Source organism: Macaca nemestrina, chromosome 3, assembly GCF_043159975.1.
Source record: "Macaca nemestrina isolate mMacNem1 chromosome 3, mMacNem.hap1, whole genome shotgun sequence".
In the NCBI taxonomy this organism is placed as follows: Eukaryota; Metazoa; Chordata; class Mammalia; order Primates; family Cercopithecidae; genus Macaca; species Macaca nemestrina.
The window spans coordinates 18,128,689-18,148,843 of NC_092127.1; the positions used below are offsets into that span (position 1 = coordinate 18,128,689).

A 20,155-nucleotide genomic window follows, 5' to 3' on the forward strand; every position below is an offset into this window, starting at 1 on the left:
GTGTCTGTGTTTTGAGCACATTTTTACTTTCTATCTCAAATGTTTCCAAACTTATTTTGTCTTTTCTCTTCTCCAATCTAGAAGCAGCCATTTCCCTAAGAATCAGACATATTTAGAAACCAAGATAAATGTGCTAGCTGTGCTCCTAGTTATTGAGATATCACTAATTCTGGGCTCTGTGACTGAACAGAGCTGAGGAATATATTTATGTGTACACATACAGAGACATACAGTTTGAACATTTATTTATTTGTATATCTATCCTTGTTTACTAAAATCGTGAATATTCTAATTCAACACCAGGAGATTTATTCTGGATTTTCCCTTTTGCTGTTTGCAAATGAGAAACCTTCTCTCATTGTTCTTAATATCTGTACCTATTTGATCAATTGCTCTGATGTAAATAATATGCCATTGGCACACCATCGTGTCTCTTGCATAGCTGTTCTACTTAACACATCATGCTCAGAAACTCCTGGTATGAAGGCCCTACTCAACCAGCTCAGACACTGACAATCTCACTGAGTCTGGCCTGAATATTGATATCTCTCTCAATCTGTTGTCTTCATATGACTTGCACTAGATCACTCTCTACATGGAAGTCCTTCTCCCTCACTCAGCTCTGACTCCATGCCAGGTGGCTCTCCCATGTGAACCCATTTTCCATTTTGCCTGGGCTCTCTTAATTTTGGGCCATCATAGCTCCCCATCACCCAACCAGATGTGGATGTCCACCTAACCCTGACCTAATGGCTTTCGAATCTAAGTGTTCAAGAAAAGAAGAAAACTAAACAAGGTGGAGTCAGGAGCAGGAGAGGGAGGAAAGGAAGAGTAAGAGTCAGAATTTGCAATATCAAAAATAAGTATGAGAGAAAGACTTCATTGTAGTATGTAATTTACTTATACAGAGTTTGATTTTAAAAGTTAAAATTACAAATCCTGACCCATACTCTAGAATTCTGGTAAAGCAATGGCTTCAGAGATATAGTATATGTATCATGCAATGACTACGTAATTCTTCTTGGAGTATTACTACTTAAGTATCATGCTAATTATTCATAGAAAAAAGTTTATATAGTTTCCTTCATCCTCTTCCTTTTCACCTTCTCTTTGAAACTGGTCTTCTTTAAACATTTTCTGATTTTCTCCCTTAAAATTTGTATTTAGGTTTAATTTATTGTTAACAGTGACCTAACATGTCAAACTGGTGCTAAATGTATTTACTCAAGTATCAATCTATTGATTCAACAGTTGCAAGGCCAAGAGTAGACTAGCCTAGAACAAATCTGAAGTCTCCAAGTGTGTCCGTTCAATTGCTATGAGAGAAATTTAAGAAAGTCAAGCTTGAGAAAAATAACAGGTAAATAACTTCACTTTCTTAGAAGTGTTTAAATGGATATTGAAGAACTCTTCAAGGCACATTAGTTTTCTACTTAGAAAGTAGATTTTATTGTTTGTAAATGTAGGTTTTTATATTCTTTCAACAACACTAGATTTCTGGATTATGTGGTTGCATCTTGGATAGTTAAAAATAAATCTTGTCTATCGTTTACTCAGGAGAATAAATCTAATTTCTAAGCAGTAACTAAGCAGTGCTACCAGAAAACCTTCCACCCCAATACTTTAAGAAACAATATAAAGGCAATGGCAGAAAAACAATGAATAGAAAGTTTAAAAAATATATCTAAGACACACACTAAATGCCAGATGTTGATGATTGCTCCATCAAATATGATGAATATTTTTGATGTTTAATTTTACTTATTTTCTTTATCTTAAGAACTAGGAAGTCAGCCTCTTATTTAAAAAAGGAAACATTTAATCAGTACAAATATAAATGTCTATGTACCATCATAACTTGTTCAAGAGCTGAATTAAATGAAATGAAATGTGTACTACTTCCACTCTATGAACTCCTCTTAGCTATCTCACAGACTTGTTACAAAGATTAAATAACTTCCATATAGGGAATATATATATAATATAATCATATATGTATGTAATATATAATTATATACGATGTATGTAATTGTTATATACATAGGTGTTATATATATATATATATATATTGCACTTAGAACAGTGCGGAGGCAGGACAAGCATTGTCTTTTATTACCTTCCCTTTCAGGACAGCTGACTTCTGCCTTTCATTTTATTTTCTTTCCTTTGGCAAATATAAATTTTCTAACTGCCTGTCCCACTATCCTACAGCATAGTTGGTTCATCCTTCTGGATTCCAATAATTATCCTATTCAGAGTGAATTCTCAAAATGTTTAAAGTTTAAATAATATTGAAACACTAAAAAGATGTAGACATTCAAAAGATTTTGGTGGTAAATGAAGCCACTCTGTTTTCTTGTGAAAACACCATGATTCAGGTGATGAATTCTTCTTCCCTTCCAGCTTTTTCTTTCTTCTTCTCTTTCTTCTCCACATCCTCTCACTCCACCTTCAATAAATTCTTGTAATTTTTCATTATGTTTCAAAAAATATTTTTGTCAGCTTGAAGACAAGACAGAGCCTGCTTTATAATTATGCTAGGCTTTAAGAAGTACCCAGAAAACAGGCTGAGATAATCTACAGGCCCATGTTCCCCAAAAGGGAGATGAAAACCAGTTCACAAGAGAGAACAAAGAACTGCCTAAATAACTGGGCTCTCTGGGAGTATGCAAAGGTTAGAAAAAGACATGCAAGTCAAAAACCAAGGCAGAGATACTTTAAATATAACCTAAATTAGTGCTTACATATAAAATTTGTTTGCATCCTTTCATCTAGGAAAGGTAGAAGTTGGCCTGGATAATTGGCCCTCTTCCCACTTCGGAATCCTATAATTATGTGATCATAAACATGCTAGTTTTTTTTTAATTCTTAGCAATGAAGACAGTAAGTCTAGCTCTGAAGCACAAAATTAATGTCATTATTACAAGCAGGATGGCCATAATTAAAGAAAAATTATAATCTTTCTTTCCCTTTGTAAAAAATTATAGATTGGGTGATGAAAGAATAGAAGATTAGCTTTTGAAAAGTCTTAGTACTGATCTATCCTGCTAATTTCAAATTAGAAGCTTTTGAATAATTTTGAATAGGGATATTTGAAAGTAGCCATTTTATAATAAAATGCTCTTGTCTTAATGATAAAGTTAAACATTATTCCATTTTCTATCATACTGAGATAATTAAAATCTTTAGAGCAATGGCATGGAATGTAGATTTGCTTGATTATTTTGAATTCAAAAATTACTAACTGAAATCCCTAAGGGAAAATTGTAATTTTAGTTATTCCTTGCTTCCATTTTGTGTTTATCTTACACATTCAACTTGAGTGGTCTTGATGTTTAACTAAGCAATTGTATGTGAGAAGTAAATACTCAATGTCAAGCCGGAGAAACCATGACAAATCCATTAGTATTTATATTTTGAAAATATTTGTTCACATAATTTTCTGTTTTATCACTTTTCATTTTACAACAAATTAAAATTAATACAAAAACTCATTGGGAATGTGTAACAGTTCTTATCATTCGACTTTGACGTAGTCAATAAAAGTTCTTGCAAATTTATATGGTTATTTTGTCATAGTCTTAGAAATGTCTATGCAAACAATGACACTTGCTTACTCTGTCAATCACTAATTATATCTTGTCTCATTTAAAAATAAACAGGATGTAGACAATCTCATGTAGAAGTTAGATGAACTCATCATGATAGTTGCGTCCAATTTTCTATTTATTTTGTATTCATACTTTACAGTCAGATTAAAGCAGTGAGGTTCTTTGAAGTGAAGAATATTTCTTCTCTATTTACTAGAAAAGATAAGATACATATGCTAAGTATTGAGGAGAATAATAACTACATCATTTTTAAATAATAGTACAGTTTTATTGCAATGAAGAACTACAAAACACACCACATCCTCCTTGTTTCTACCTATCTCCCCAAATGAAAAGGATATGCTGAATTAGAATTTACAACAATACACTTTTTAATATTAGACTTAGCATACAGAACACTATGAAGAAGTAATAGGCCTTTACTTGAGCAGTTGAGATGGACTGAGATGATGTATAATTTTTAGTACTCTATCCCTGTGGAATGTTGAGATTATGTGGTTAAAAATTCAACTTTATGCAGTAGTGAATATCTAGATGTTTATCCTTTTATTTCCTTCTATCACATCAATAAAGATTGTTTTTAACTATTTCAAATCCATGGCAACTCAAAATAGCACTATGCATCCATAACGTTTACCTCTCTGTAACAGAGGACCACACTTGAAATTGTATTTTTAAAGCCATCTTGACAATTCCATGTTGTCTGGCAGAAAAAGACCCTCAATGAAATTAATACTTTCATTGTCATATGACTTCTTATTGCAGAAGTTCATAAGTTTATCTTAATCGTTTTGCTGTGATTGACTAATCTAATCTTTTACAAATTTGAAATGCTTCTGCGAGCACTTCTCTGATCTCTCTTCTTCATTTCTTAAGGCGATTTTTAATTTCATGCCATTTAAGGCAATGGACAGATTAGAATGAAGTGTCAGTGGTTTACATTTGTAAACCTTGTGGAAGCATTATTTGAATGAGTTGAAAAATTCTGGAATTTGGGCCTTCATGGAGATATTGCATATTGGTTGATTATTGGTATTTTTTACTTCTTTGAGACGAAGTTTCATTCTTGTTGTCCAAGCTGGAGTGCAGTGGCGTAATCTGGGCTCACTGCAACCTCTGCCTCCCAGGTTCAAGAGATTCTCCTCCCTCAGCCTCCTGAGTAGCTGGGATTGCAGGTGCCTGCCACCATGCCTGGTTAATTTTTGTATTTTTAGTAGAGACAGGGTTTCACCATGTTGGCCAGGCTGATCTCAAACTCCTGACCTCAGGTAATCCACCTGCCTCAGCCTCTCAAAGTGTTGGGATTACAGGGGTGAGCCACTGCTCCTGACATAATTACTGGTTATTAAAAAAAAAAATTTTCCCCTGAGAATTTTTTTTGAGTCTTATTTTTGCAAGCATGAATTTATCTGATAAGAAAATTTTAAGTTAGCAAAAAAAATTTGTTCTTATAATCCTAGAAATTGATTATTGTTAAGTAACCCTTTAAACAATATTCAGAAGACTCAAATGACTACCACATTTTTCTCAATGCTATTAAGTATTATTTCAGATACTATGGTTTCCAGAGGTCTAATTCTGGAGACACTGAGTATGCTATAATTTTTTGTTCTTCAATTCTATGTGCAGAATGGAGATATCTTATTGACTGTGTTTATGTAGGTGTGTAAGAAAGAAAAATAGTCACACACCCATAAGTTGTCAACTTATCTTGTACAATGTACTCTTCACGTCTGTAGATATTCAAATATATAACCCAATAAAACTGTTAGATATGAAATGACATGTAGATTTAATGAGCTTTTCTATTTTGTGCTCTATTGACCTCATTAATGTTGTTTGTTTTCTTAATGTGAAAAACATCGCTCGTGGATGTGCTTCTTTGGTTTCTTGAGTCACACAATAATATGATCTTACATTCGATTGTATTTCCTTGAACTCACTAAAATGGTAAATTGTTTCATTTAAAAGGAATTATCTTATGTCTTTCTAATCAGCTACATAGAAGTGATGATGGATCATTTTAACATCACATGTACTAAAACTAAAACAATCCATAATTACTCACTACATTTCCTAAAACCCTTTTATTTTCTCAGTGGTACATGAAAGAATTCTTCATAGGACGTTGGTGAACCCCTTTAGTTTTAATAATCATGTTTATGTTAATAATCACATATTAATTTTACATATACATGGAAAATATAACTGGTACAAAATATTAATGACTAAATTGATGTTAATATTTAGGACAAATCTATGAAAAAGTAGTTCATTTAAGATTGATTAAAAGGAGGGCGGAGCAAGATGGCCAAATAGGAACAGCTCCAGTCTCCAACTCCCAGTGCGAGCGACACAGAAGACCGGTGATTTCTGCATTTTCAACTGAGGTACTGGGTTCATCTCACTGGGGAGTGCCGGACGATCCGTGCTGGTCAGCTGCTGCAGCCCGACCAGCGAGAGCTGAAGCAGGGCGAGGCATTGCCTCACCTGGGAAGCGCAAGGGGGAAGGGAATCCCTTTTCCTAGCCAGGGGAACTGAGACACACAACACCTGGAAAATCGGGTAACTCCAACCCCAATACTGCGCTTTAAGCAAACAGGCACACCAGGAGATCATAGCCCACACCTGGCCGGGAGGGTCCCACACCCACGGAGCCTCCCTCATTGCTAGCACAGCAGTCTGTGATCTACCGGCAAGGCAGCAGCGAGGCTGGGGGAGGGGCGCCCGCCATTGCTGAGGCTTAACTAGGTAAACAAAGCTGCTGGGAAGCTCAAACTGGGTGGAGCTCACAGCAGCTCAAGGAAACCTGCCTGCCTCTGTAGACTCCACCTCTGGGGACAGGGCAATAACAAACACAGCCGAAACCTCTGCAGACGCAAACGACTCTGTCTGACAGCTTTGAAGAGAGCAGTGGATCTCCCAACACGGAGGTTGAGATCTGAGAAGGGACAGACTCCCTGCTCAAGTGGGTCCCTGACCCCTGAGTAGCCTAACTGGGAGACATCCCCCACTAGGGGCAGTCTGACACCCCACACCTCACAGGGTGGAGTACACCCCTGAGAGGAAGCTTCCAAAGCAAGAATCAGACAGGTACACTCGCTGTTCAGAAATATTCTATCTTCTGCTGCATCTGCTGCTGATACCCAGGCAAACAGGGTCTGGAGTGGACCTCAAGCAATCTCCAACAGACCTACAGCTGAGGGTCCTGACTGTTAGAAGGAAAACTATCAAACAGGAAGGACACCTACACCAAAACCCCATCAGTACATCACCATCATCAAAGACCAGAGGCAGATAAAACCACAAAGATGGGGAAAAAGCAGGGCAGAAAAGCTGGAAATTCAAAAAATAAGAGCGCATCTCCCCCGGCAAAGGAGCGCAGCTCATCGCCAGCAACGGATCAAAGCTGGATGGAGAATGACTTTGACGAGATGAGAGAAGAAGGCTTCAGTCCATCAAATTTCTCAGAGCTAAAGGAGGAATTACGTACCCAGCGCAAAGAAACTAAAAATCTTGAAAAAAAAGTGGAAGAATTGATGGCTAGAGTAATTAATGCAGAGAAGGTCATAAACGAAATGAAAGAGATGAAAACCATGACACGAGAAATACGGGACAAATGCACAAGCTTCAGTAACCGACTCGATCAACTGGAAGAAAGAGTATCTGCGATTGAGGATCAAATGAATGAAATGAAGCGAGAAGAGAAACCGAAAGAAAAAAGAAGAAAAAGAAATGAACAAAGCCTGCAAGAAGTATGGGATTATGTAAAAAGACCAAATCTACGTCTGATTGGGGTGCCTGAAAGTGAGTGGGAAAATGGAACCAAGTTGGAAAACACTCTTCAGGATATCATCCAGGAGAACTTCCCCAACCTAGTAGGGCAGGCCAACATTCAAATCCAGGAAATACAGAGAACGCCACAAAGATACTCCTCGAGAAGAGCAACTCCAAGACACATAATTGCCAGATTCACCAAAGTTGAAATGAAGGAAAAAATCTTAAGGGCAGCCAGAGAGAAAGGTCGGGTCACCCACAAAGGGAAGCCCATCAGACTAACAGCAGATCTCTCGGCAGAAACTCTCCAAGCCAGAAGAGAGTGGGGGCCAATATTCAACATTCTTAAAGAAAAGAATTTTAAACCCAGAATTTCATATCCAGCCAAACTAAGTTTCATAAGTGAAGGAGAAATAAAATCCTTTACAGATAAGCAAATGCTTAGAGATTTTGTCACCACTAGGCCTGCCTTACAAGAGACCCTGAAGGAAGCACTAAACATGGAAAGGAACAACCGGTACCAGCCATTGCAAAAACATGCCAAAATGTAAAGTCCATCGAGGCTAGGAAGAAACTGCATCAACTAACGAGCAAAATAAGCAGTTAATATCATAATGGCAGGATCAAGTTCACACATAACAATCTTAACCTTAAATGTAAATGGACTAAATGGTCCAATTAAAAGACACAGACTGGCAAACTGGATAAAGAGTCAAGACCCATCAGTCTGCTGTATTCAGGAGACCCATCTCACACGCAGAGACATACATAGGCTCAAAATAAAGGGATGGAGGAAGATTTACCAAGCAAATGGAGAACAAAAAAAAGCGGGGGTTGCAATACTAGTCTCGGATAAAACAGACTTTAAACCATCAAAGATCAAAAGAGACAAAGAAGGCCATTACATAATGGTAAAGGGATCAATTCAACAGGAAGAGCTAACTATCCTAAATATATATGCACCCAATACAGGAGCACCCAGATTCATAAAGCAAGTCCTTAGAGACTTACAAAGAGACTTAGACTCCCATACAATAATAATGGGAGACTTTAACACCCCACTGTCAACATTAGACAGATCAACGAGACAGAAAGTTAACAAGGATATCCAGGAATTGAACTCATCTCTGCAGCAAGCAGACCTAATAGACATCTATAGAACTCTCCACCCCAAATCAACAGAATATACATTCTTCTCAGCACCACATCGTACTTACTCCAAAATCGACCACGTAATTGGAAGTAAAGCACTCCTCAGCAAATGTACAAGAACAGAAATTATAACAAACTGTCTCTCAGACCACAGTGCAATCAAACGAGAACTCAGGACTAAGAAACTCAATCAAAACCGCTCAACTACATGGAAACTGAACTACCTGCTCCTGAATGACTACTGGGTACATAACGAAATGAAGGCAGAAATAAAGATGTTCTTTGAAACCAATGAGAACAAAGATACAACATACCAGAATCTCTGGGACACATTTAAAGCAGTGTGTAGAGGGAAATTTATAGCACTAAATGCCCACAAGAGAAAGCAGGAAAGATCTAAAATTGACACTCTAACATCACAATTAAAAGAACTGGAGAAGCAAGAGCAAACACATTCGAAAGCTAGCAGAAGGCTAGAAATAACTAAGATCAGAGCAGAACTGAAGGAGATAGAGACACAAAAAACTCTCCAAAATATCAATGAATCCAGGAGTTGGTTTTTTGAAAAGAACAACAAAATTGACAGACCACTAGCAAGACTAATAAAGAAGAAAAGAGAGAAGAATCAAATCGACGAAATTAAAAATGATAAAGGGGATATCACCACCGACCCCACAGAAATACAAACTACCACCAGAGAATACTATAAACACCTCTACGCAAATAAACTGGAAAATCTAGAAGAAATGGATAATTTCCTGGACACTTACACTCTTCCAAGACTAAACCAGGAAGAAGTTGAATCCCTGAATAGACCAATAGCAGGCTCTGAAATTGAGGCAATAATTAATAGCCTACCAACCAAAAAAAGTCCCGGACCAGATGGATTCACAGTTGAATTCTACCAGAGGTACAAGGAGGAGTTGGTACCATTCCTTCTGAAACTATTCCAATCAATAGAAAAAGAGGGAATCCTCCCTAACTCATTTTATGAGGCCAACATCATCCTGATACCAAAGCCTGGCAGAGACACAACAAAAAAAGAGAATTTTAGACCAATATCCCTGATGAACATCGATGCAAAAATCCTCAATAAAATACTGGCAAACCGGATTCAGCAGCACATCAAAAAGCTTATCCACCATGATCAAGTGGGCTTCATCCCTGGGATGCAAGGCTGGTTCAACATTTGCAAATCAATAAACATAATCCAGCATATAAAAAGAACCAAAGACAAGAACCACATGATTATCTCAATAGATGCAGAAAAGGCTTTTGACAAAATTCAAAAGCCCTTCATGCTAAAAACGCTCAATAAATTCGGTATTGATGGAACGTACCTCAAAATAATAAGAGCTATTTTTGACAAACCCACAGCCAATATCATACTGAATGGGCAAAACCTGGAAAAATTCCCTTTGAAAACTGGCACAAGACAGGGATGCCCTCTCACCACTCCTATTCAACATAGTGTTGGAAGTTCTGGCTAGGGCAATCAGGCAAGAGAAAGAAATCAAGGGTATTCAGTTAGGAAAAGAAGAAGTCAAATTGTCCCTGTTTGCAGATGACATGATTGTATATTTAGAAAACCCCATTGTCTCAGCCCAAAATCTCCTTAAGCTGATAAGCAACTTCAGCAAAGTCTCAGAATACAAAATTAATGTGCAAAAATCACAAGCATTCTTATACACCAGTAACAGACAAACAGAGAGCCAAATCAGGAATGAACTTCCATTCACAATTGCTTCAAAGAGAATAAAATACCTAGGAATCCAACTTACAAGGGATGTAAAGGACCTCTTCAAGGAGAACTACAAACCACTGCTCAGTGAAATAAAAGAGGACACAAACAAACGGAAGAACATACCATGCTCATGGATAGGAAGAATCAATATCGTGAAAAAGGCCATACTGCCCAAGATAATTTATAGATTCAATGCCATCACCATCAAGCTACCAATGAGTTTCTTCACAGAATTGGAAAAAACTGCTTTAAAGTTCATATGGAACCAAAAAAGAGCCCGCATCTCCAAGACAATCCTAAGTCAAAAGAACAAAGCTGGAGGCATCACACTACCTGACTTCAAACTATACTACAAGGCTACAGTAACCAAAACAGCATGGTACTGGTACCAAAACAGAGATATATACCAATGGAACAGAACAGAGTCCTCAGAAATAATACCACACATCTACAGCCATCTGATCTTTGACAAACCTGACAAAAACAAGAAATGGGGAAAGGATTTCCTATTTAATAAATGGTACTGGGAAAATTGGCTAGCCATAAGTAGAAAGCTGAAACTGGATCCTTTCCTTACTCCTTATAGGAAAATTAATTCAAGATGGATTAGAGACTTAAATGTTAGACCTAATACCATAAAAATCCTAGAGGAAAACCTAGGTAGTACCATTCAGGACATAGGCATGGGCAAAGACTTCATGTCTAAAACACCAAAAGCAACGGCAGCAAAAGCCAAAATTGACAAATGGGATCTCATTAAACTAAAGAGCTTCTGAACAGCAAAAGAAACTACCATCAGAGTGAACAGGCAACCTACAGAATGGGAGAAAATTTTTGCAATCTACTCATCTGACAAAGGGCTAATATCCAGAACCTACAAAGAACTCAAACAAATTTACAAGAAAAAAACAAACCACCCCATCCAAAAGTGGGCAAAGGATATGAACAGACATTTCTCAAAAGAAGACATTCATACAGCCAACAGACACATGAAAAAATGCTCATCATCACTGGCCATCAGAGAAATGCAAATTAAAACCACAATGAGATACCATCTCACACCAGTTAGAATGGCGATCATTAAAAAGTCAGGAAACAACAGGTGCTGGAGAGGATGTGGAGAAATAGGAACACTTTTACACTGTTGGTGGGATTGTAAACTAGTTCAACCATTATGGAAAACAGTATGGCGATTCCTCAAGGATCTAGAACTAGATGTACCATATGACCCAGCCATCCCATTACTGGGTATATACCCAAAGGATTATAAATTATGCTGCTATAAAGACACATGCACACGTATGTTTATTGCAGCACTATTCACAATAGCAAAGACTTGGAATCAACCCAAATGTCCATCAGTGACAGATTGGATTAAGAAAATGTGGCACATATACACCATGGAATACTATGCAGCCATCAAAAAGGATGAGTTTGCATCCTTTGTAGGGACATGGATGCAGCTGGAAACCATCATTCTTAGCAAACTATCACAAGAACAGAAAACCAAACACCGCATGTTCTCACTCATAGGTGGGAACTGAACAATGAGATCACTTGGACTCAGGAAGGGGAACATCACACACAGGGGCCTATCATGGGGAGGGGGGAGGGGGGACGGATTGCATTGGGAGTTATACCTGATGTAAATGATGAGTTGATGGGTGCAGCACACCAACATGGCACAAGTATACATATGTAACAAACCTGCACGTTATGCACATGTACCCTACAACTTAAAGTACAATAATAATAAATAAATTTAAAAAAAAGAGATTGATTAAAAGAAAAACATTAAGTAAACCAGTGGTACCCATTCAGATCGTATATAAAAACATTTTTGAAGATAAAATGCAAATAACAGAAAGTTGAAAAATCACTGAACTAAATAAAAAAAGATTTTGGCAGATAAACCTAATAGTCTAATGAATGCAATATTGGCCTTACCATATTATTGATCAGTTTTCAAGTGTTTTGGTCAAGATTAATCAGAATTAATGGTAAACTGTTTGAACTATAAACTATAATTTAGAAAACAATATCCATTTGGACAGGGTTTTATACATAAACACACACACATATACATTCTCTCCATGTATGTAGGCTAAGCATTAGTGTCAGTGTGAACATTCTTGTTGAAGATAATAATTGTTCTACTTTTATCATTTTAATGAGTTCTCTTTTCCTTCGCAAAATTGAAGACCTGCTTTTAGTGACAACTTCATATTATACAAAAATAACACATTTTTATTTCTTCTGTCTTACCAATATACTTATCAAAAATCACAGAGAAAATGAGCTTGCCAAGATTAAATAGGAGCATTTTCTAACATACATGTTATTAAACCCTGTTTCCTCTGTATTTTTATAGTACAGTGGATTAGAAGGGAACTACAGTGCACTAAAACAGATTTCGTCATTTGTGGTGAAGGCTTCACAAAGACATGTAACCTACCACACTTGGGAATATTTTCATTGGTAGATATAAAGTAATCAAGTCATCACTCCAAATGAAAGGTATACAAAACACAGGACAGATAAGAAGTTTAGATTTGTAAATAATATACATTTTTAAAAATTATTATTATACTTTAAGTTCTAGGGTACATGTGCATAACGTGCAGGTTTGTTATATATGTATACTTGTGCCATGTTGGTGTGCTGCACCCATCAACTCGTCAGCACCCATCAACTCATCATTTACATCAGGTATAACTCCAAGTGCAATCCCTCCCCACTCCCACCTCCCCATAATAGGCCCCGGTGTGTGATGTTCCTGTTCCCAATTCCAAGTGATCTCATTGTTCAGTTCCCACCTATGAGTCAGAACATGCGGTGTTTGGTTTTCTGTTCTTGCGATAGTTTGCTGAGAATGATGGTTTCCAGCTGCATCCATGTCCCTACAAAGGACACAAACTTATCCTTTTTTATGGCTGCATAGTATTCCATGGTGTATATGTACCACATTTTCTTAATCCAGTCTGTCACTGATGGACATTTGGGTTGATTCCAAGTCTTTGCTTTGTGAATAGGGCTGCAATAAACATACGTGTGCATGTGTCTTTATAGCAGCATGTTTTATAATCCTTTGGGTATATACCCAGTAATGGGATGGCTGGTCATATGGTACTTCTAGTTCTAGATCCTTGAGGAATTGCCATACTGTTTTCCATAATGGTTGAACTAGTTTACAATCCCACCAACAGTGTAAAAGTGTTCCTATTTCTCCACATCCTCTCCAGCACCTGTTGTTTCCTGACTTTGTAATGATTGCCATTCTAACTGGTGTGAGATGGTATCTCATTGTGGTTTTGATTTGCATTTCTCTGATGGCCAGTGATGATGAGCATTTTTTCATGTGTCTGTTGGCTGTATGAATGTCTTCTTTTGAGAAATGTCTGTTCACATCCTTTGCCCACTTTTTGATGGGGTTGTTTGTTTTTTTCTTGTAAATTTGTTTGAGTTCTTTGTAGGTTCTAGATATTAGCCCTTTGTCAGATGAGTAGATTGCAAAAATTTTCATAATACAAGAATATACATTCTTGAAGTTACACAAGGGAATTCCCCAAAGAACACAGGATAAGTCTAAGCAAGCGGGGACTCTATCTCAACTGAGAAAAGACTGCTTAGCATTACATCTGGTTGTCCCAATTAGGTAGGCACTTTTTCATGCAATTAATATGTGAGTAAGTAAATTACATTGGAAACAGAGAGACTGTACTTAGGGAGACAAATTGCAGTAGAATTTGGGAGGGTTTTGAGACGATGGCAGTGAATAAACTCTGTGTCTAAAGACCTATAAACAAAGTGTTCATAAATTTGCCACCTCTTCTGTTCTGTTTGTGATTATCAATTCACGGGAGAAACACTGAATAAAGAAAAAAACAAAACTCAATTTCTGAATTTCTGGATCAATTTATTATTTGTTCAACCATTTATGATTCATCCCAAAATGCAGTACTATAAATGCTCCTCTTGTCCCTTGAAGCTGCAAAATAAAGTCCAGTTTTCCCAGTTGCAGCAGAAGTTGCATCGGGGCATGTTTGTGTGTGTGTGTGTGTGCGCGCGCGTGCGCGCATATGCATGCGTGTGTGTGTAGTTCAATATATAGTAGATACTTTTTCGAAACACATTATTTTTGTAATAATTATACATTTTCCTCTGCTTCCTTTGTTGTTTATCTATGTTATAAAAGAGTATTCAGTGGCAACACACTACAAGTCAGCCATATTCTACAAGGCTTTGAGTGATTTCATACTAGGAAACTATAATGTTAAGTGTAATAATTTAATCTTTGTACAAACTTGAACATTTTTGAAAGCAATAGAGACCACTAATAATTAGACTTGTACAATAGGCATGAACTGAAGCTATCAGAGGTCAAGGATAGCACTCACATTTTCCATTATGTTTAATCATATCACATCTGTATAAAACGTTTACTGCACTTAATGAAATCGCCTACTTTCGTGCAAAATAGTTCCTTAATAATCAATTGTGCTATCAAAAAATGCAAAAGAACTAGATTTTAATAACACGCATGTTAGACAAGTTCTTCACACTTCCTGTTCTTTCAGCCTGGAATGACTTTCTTTGATATATGCATAGCTTTATTCCAAATTTTTGCCGTGTGTGTGCATGTGTATGTCTGTGTGTGTGCGTGTATGACTTTAGAAAAAATATGCATTTTCAAAAGTAGTAGAAATGACTTCACCTATTTTCTTTTTACTCTCTGTCATCTATTAGAACACATGCTCTATAAGAACACACACTTTTAAACTGGTTTTTCTTTCTTTGCTGCTGTGGCACATAATAGGCACACAGTATGTATTTGTTGAATAAGGTTGCTTAAAATCTCCTTAATAACCTGAGTCCTGCTTACTTGCTGAATCTCAACTCTCATCATCCTTCCTTGGATGATATGTGAGAGTTAAATTAATTAACTTAATATTTTTGCAATGACAATGATGTGTGCTCACCTGAAATCTGGGAGTCATCATTGACTCCATTAATCTCTCATCTCCAGGCCTTCATTCATGATATTTCCCTTCCCTAGGACATTTATTATCACACCATCAAACATTTAAGTCCTAGGTATTCTGCAACTAGCATCTTAAAAGCAAAGCTCTTTTCAGACCGTTTGAACTGAAACCACGTACTCTTCATGTGTCTTCTCATCCTCGCCTGTGTTTTCCACTCACAATATATAGTAGTCGCTAATTTAATAATGTCTGCTTTGCTAAACTGTGCAAAGACAACAACACCTTTTCTTTCTCACCACTGCATCCTTAGCTTCTAGTGCAGCACATGCTATCAGGTGGATTCTTAATAAATGGTTGCAGAGGCAGGCAGATCACGAGGTCAGGAGTTCGAGACCAGCCTGGTCAACATGGTGAAACCCTGTCTCTACTAAAAATACAAAAATTAGCCAGGCATGGTGACGGGCACCTGTAATCCCAGCTACTCGGGAGGCTGCAACAGGAGAATCACTTGAACCCGGGAGGCAGAGGTTTCAGTGAGCCAAGATCGTGCCACTACACTCCAGCCTGATGACAGAGTAAGACTGTGTCTCAAATAAATAAATAAATAAATAAATAAATAGTTGCAGAATGTTTGAAGGTAAGTTTTTATGCTGTAAGCCAAAATACAGACATTAGGGTAAAAGATTAGGGATCAAATATTCGATTTGTGAAAGGAAAAAAAAAGGTTTTGAGTATGCTGCTCTTTCTATGACTTTCATGTTGTCAAGAGAACAGCATCAGCTTCTCCAATATCCTGAGTACAATTTGACTTCTTTATTGGTTATTAGTAACGTTTTCCTATTATTTGTAAATTCTCTTTCCTTTGAAAGTATACAATCTTTCATTTTCCTTACTCCTTGCTAAATACATGTCTTTGAGCTTTTAAAAGATCAATTTAGTCATTCTCAAAATAAGAAAATAAATACATACAGACTGTGAAAATCAAATGAATAGACAATGTAAAGCACAGAATGCAGACCTTGGTACACGGTAAATGCACAATAAATGTTAGATGTATTAGAAATAAGAGTGATATTTATTTAAGATTAGATTAGAAACAGTAAACAACTCTCCACACTGTTCAGTATAGTCCTCAAGGCTGCCTCTAAGAAACCATAGAATTGGCATTCAAAGAGAAATCTCTTTTGTCAGTCCTAGATTTAAAATCCTAGCGTTCACATGCCATTCATTTACACTTTCTAGGATAGAACACTAGAAAAATGAGCTGGACTATTTCATCTCTTACTCTGACCTTCCTGAAGAAAGGGTTCTTCAGCCCAGCACCAATCAGATGTTTACCTTTGTTCCAAACAGCTATGTTTACAGAAGGGATGATGCTTTACTGTCATGACATTTAGCAGCTAGCTATAAAATCTACAAGACCATAATAAGTTAGAAGAAGCAAAGCTAATGTCTGCGTTGCAATGCTTAATAATTTCAAGTCAGTAGTTTCCCAATATTGATACAAATATACATGTGATTTATAAAACACGAAACAGCCTACTGATATAGACAAACTAATGATTACAAGGATTTGAACAATACACTATACAACATAAGAATTCTAAATGGCCAGAACTCAGGAGTTACACCTGATTCCTATTAATAATTTTTCTCGAACTCCTGACCTCGTGATCCGCCCGTCGAGACCATCCTGGCTAACACGGTGAAACCCCGTCTTCTACTAAAAAATACAAAAAACTAGCCGGGCGAGGTGGTGGGCGCCTGTAGTCCCGGCTACTCGGGAGGCTGAGGCAGGAGAATGGCGTAAAAACCCGGGAGGCGGAGCTTGCAGTGAGCTGAGATCCGGCCACTGCACTCCACCCTGGGGGACATAGCGAGACTCCATCTCAAAAAAAAAAAATAAAATAAAAAAAAAAAATAATAATAATAATAATAATTTTTCTCTAGTGTTATTTTAATTTTAAACCCTTCATACTATTTACTTTCTTCTTTTCTTAACTTGCATTTTCAAGTGTAATCCCTGAGCAAAGAACACAATATATGAAGGATTTAACATGATAAACTAACCAGAGAACAGGGATAAGTCAGACATCTACTGTAGGCTTTCCTGAATGCCCAATAAGTTCTTTAGTAACCAAATTAGCTCATTAAAATGACATTGTGCAATGATTTGTGAAAGTTCTCAAAGCGATTTTATCAAAATTTGAGGCTCTCCACTGCCACTATCAGCCTCATACTTGGCAATTGCTTTCCAGAAGTGTTTGTCCTGAAGTTGGCTCTGCTGTCCTGCTGAAATGTGTCACTACTGTTGCTAAGGTGGCAAATCACATGCTTCAGATGTGTTAGAATAAAAAAGACAGTTAAGAACTTTGAAACTAGGAATACTAGGGAATACCACAGTTTATTCTTGCTGCTGTGATATACCCTTTAAGCCTACCAAAAAAACAAAACAAAACAAAACAAAAGAATTAGTAAGCATAGCTGTTCATGCATACAAAGATATATGCACAAAACAGTGCTAGTTCTTGGTTGAATAAAACAAAAACAAAACAGGAAATCAGTCATTTTAAGGAAAGAGGCCAGGGATATAATTTTTTTTTTTTTTTTAAGACAAAGTCTTGCCCAGTTGCCCAGGTTGGAGTACAGGGGGCAATCTCAACTCACTGCAACCTCTGCCTCCCAGGTTCAAGCAATCCTCCCACCTCAGCCTCCTGAGAAGCTGGGACTACAGAAGAGTGCCGCCACGCCCAGCTAATTTTTGTACTTTTTGTAGAGATGGGGTTTTGTCATGCTGCCCAGGCTGGTCTCAAACTCCTGGGATCAAGTGATCCTCCTGCCTCAGTCTCCCAAAGTGCTGAGATTACAGGCATGAGCCACCACACCCCAGCCAGAAAACTCTGTTTGAGACAAGTGAAAGGTGAAACTCTCACTCCCTTCCCCCATTAGAGAAACAAATTATTTTCAGTGAATACATCCAGGCTGGGAGTCTGTACTCTGTAACTTCTGTCATTCCTCCTTTGAGCGTTTTTGAGTGATTTATTGAAAAGAAATATTTACCTTGATTTTGCCATCTGCATTATAGCTCTGTTGTTAGAAAAATATTTAGTTATCTTGTTTTCCTTCAATAATGGAGTATTTTCTACTTTCACATTCATCGTGTTTTACAATATGTTTCCTATTTCCCCTATATTTCCTATATCCTTTTCCATGAATACAGAGAAAACTATTCAAATGTTGACTAGGTTCTATGGTAAAGAAGTTTCTAATATTCAATGACATTCCATTATTAATCATTCTACTTTGGTATTCTACTAGGAAGAGTTTTCAGTATAAATAATACAACACACAGCCTTAAATTTTTCTTTGTTCCTGAATAGCATTAAACACCAGGATCCTTCAACATTAATAGAGAATCTTTTAATGATTTCTAACATGATCCCTAGGACAAAGCAAAGGGGGTAAAAATGTGTAGTAGATACTTTTCTGACATGTTTCAATCCTTAGGGCTACATATCAGACACACACACACACACACACACACACACCCGGCACACACACACACAGAGACAGAAATGAGTATCTCAGTGTAATATTGAGAGATGAAGATGAACAAAAAGAAAGGATTTTGAAGAAATCTACTATACAAAGGGAATATCATTACTTTGTCAAGAATCACAAAATACTGATAAAAAATAATAAAAGTCAGAGTCTGTCTTGATATTGTTTTAAAATTTTACTTCAAAATGGTTGGCAAATATTTCAAAAAGTTTTGACAGACTGTTTAAAATATGACTTGAAAACTGAATTCAGCTCGACCTGGATTTATACTCAGTAATACATTTAGAAAATTGGTAAAAGAATATAAAAAATTTATATTTGTAAATGGAAATTCTTAATATATGATGAGGACCTTGTAGGAAATCACGAATAACCCCTCTTACCTCCCTTTCATTTTAAAAATGTGTATCCTAAATATTAATATATCAAGGATTTTAAATTTGTAAGCTTTAAACAAGTAAATATCTCAAGTAGCAGCAGCTTAAATTTTTTTCACTCCCTCATGCACTGATAGAAATCATGACTTCTCAGAAGGGAAACTAAATTTTCTGCCTCAGCTCTGCTCAATTTGGGAGTAGAGAATATATTTGCTTATAATTGCTTATTACCATTGACCTTACCTTTCTAGATTGTTGGTTTAGGGAAAGTGAGAGAGCAAATCCACAGAGGCACAAATGAAGTGAATTTGTAAAGAGATAAGCTTTGTTCTCATTTTCTATTTTGTAACTTCTAATTCTAGCACATAAAGAAACCGTGTAGATAAGTTTTACAGAGGGAAATCCTTGGTTTACTATAAGATTATTCATTGGGTAAAAATAAGTGCTTCGCTTTGCAGAAGCGAAAATAGAGAAATGGTTTTTGAATTTATAAGGTTTTAGAGTTTATTCTGATTACATGTACTGCCGACAGTTGATAAAATTGATGTGGGTTTCATGGATAGAATTTACATTAACATTTACATTAGTGCTATGAAAATATAAAGATTAAAGTAGTTCTGTGGTTTTGCTGAAGTTCATTACCATTAGTTATTAATGAAAGAAGCACACTTAGTTCTTCCTAATGTTAATAACTTTGCATCATTTTAATAACTTTAGACATTCAAAGAGGAGATAATATAATTTTAAAATGAAACAGTAAAAATCCTTAAATAAGGGGTGTTGGCGGCTTATGTAAGGAAAATGGTTTCCATTATGTGGACTGATCCTCTAACCTTACGTCTCTCTCTGTGGAGGAATCTGCCCACAGGTCAACCTTTCTAACTTTCTGACCTACTCCACGTGACCACATCTTCCTCTCTTCTCCTTACAGAGGAAAAAAAAAAGGGTTAT

The 20,155-nt window shown here is 36.7% G+C and overlaps 1 long non-coding RNA gene across 1 annotated transcript in view; it reads right to left on the minus strand.

Annotated features, from left to right (window-relative positions):
- Window positions 1–3,394: 3,394 nt before the first annotated feature.
- LOC105466680 (uncharacterized) overlaps window positions 3,395–20,155 on the minus strand; it is a 68,063-nt gene continuing 51,302 nt past the window's right edge. The window contains exon 3 of the long non-coding RNA XR_011620482.1: window positions 3,395–3,803. This is a non-coding gene — a long non-coding RNA (uncharacterized lncRNA). The remainder of the gene's footprint in view (window positions 3,804–20,155) is intronic.